Here is a 1,462-nt window from a genome sequence, read left to right on the forward strand (position 1 = left end):
TGTGTCTGTGGTCTAGGAAGAGAGGGACTCTAGCCGGAAGCCAGTGAAACAGTTGATACAATGAAGTGTGAGACTGGAACACACAAGCAGTATTGATTTGGGGTCTAGGAGACTAAGTTGGGTCTGGGGTAGGGAAGAAAGGCCTTCTCCTTAACTTTTGCCAAGACCACATTGTGACTTTGGTATTGTGAAGCCTGCAGGGAATAGCCTTGGTTTGTAACCTTAGGGATTTGCAATCTCAAGAGTGCTGCAGTTCTTACTTGTTAGCAGGGAAACATCAATAGTTCATCCTGGGCTCCAGCTCCAGGCATGATGCACCATGATTGGTGGCTTTGCGGGCTGCAAGGCTAAACAGACACAAATGAGAAGAAATTCCGTGTTCTGAACTCCTGAAATTATTTTTAGTAAGACTTTGGATGGATTGACAATTTCATTATCCAGGTATGGGAAACGCAAACAAAATTTGAATCATTACCATTAATTTGAACACTGCCATTATAAGAGGTGAGATAGGTCTCTTGCTGCAGCAAAGCGAGTGGGAGCACCAGGAGCCCGATCTTGGAGCGGGACCGTACGGATTGTTTTTAGAAAATGGCAGACAAACCAGATATGGGAGAAATCGCCAGCTTCGATAAGGCCAAGCTGAAGAAAACGGAGACGCAGGAGAAGAACACCCTGCTGACCAAAGAGACCATTGAGCAGGAGAAGAGGAGTGAAATTTCCTAAGAGCCTGGAGGATTTCCTGCCCCCGTCATCTTCGAGACCCTAGTCCTGATGTGGAGGAAGAGCCACCTGCAAGATGGACACGAGCCACAAGCTGCACTGTGAACCTGGGCACTCCGCGCCGATGCCACCGGCCTGTGGGTCTCTGAAGGGACCCCCCCCAATTGGACTGCCAAATTCTCCGGTCTGCCCCGGGATATTATAGAAAATTATTTGTATGAATAATGAAAATAAAACACACCTTGTGGCCAAAAAAAAAAAAAAAAGGTGAGATAATGACATGTTTAGAACAGCACAAACGAGGCAGAGTGCTGCGTTCAGATCCCAACTTAAAACACAAGTTACGTGGCTATGAGCAAGCCATTTCACCATTCTGAGTCTCAGAATACTCATATGTAAAATGAGGTTGTGATTAAACGGGACTGTGTGCAAAATGCACTTAAAATTGCCTAAATATTGTAATGCCAGCACTTTCGGAGGCCGAGGCAGATGAATCACGAGGTCGGGAGTTTGAGACCAACCTGGCCAACATGGTGAAATTTTGTCTCTACTAAAAATTAAAAAATTACCCTGGTATGGTGGCAGGTGCCTGTGATCCCTGCTACTTGGGAGGCTGAGGCAGGAGGATCACTTGAACCCGGAAGGCAGAGGTTGCAGTGAGCTGAGACCACACCATTGCACTCCAGGCTGGGCAACAGAGCCAGATTTCATCTCAAAAAATAAAACAACAAAAAACAAA

The 1,462-nt window shown here is 46.2% G+C and overlaps 1 pseudogene; it reads left to right on the top strand.

The window, feature by feature from the left end:
• Nucleotides 1-512: 512 nt before the first annotated feature.
• On the top strand, nucleotides 513-820 carry LOC108594037 (thymosin beta-10 pseudogene; annotated as a pseudogene).
• Nucleotides 821-1,462: the final 642 nt, after the last annotated feature.

Source organism: Callithrix jacchus, chromosome 12 (assembly GCF_049354715.1).
Source record: "Callithrix jacchus isolate 240 chromosome 12, calJac240_pri, whole genome shotgun sequence".
Lineage (NCBI taxonomy): Eukaryota > Metazoa > Chordata > Mammalia > Primates > Cebidae > Callithrix > Callithrix jacchus.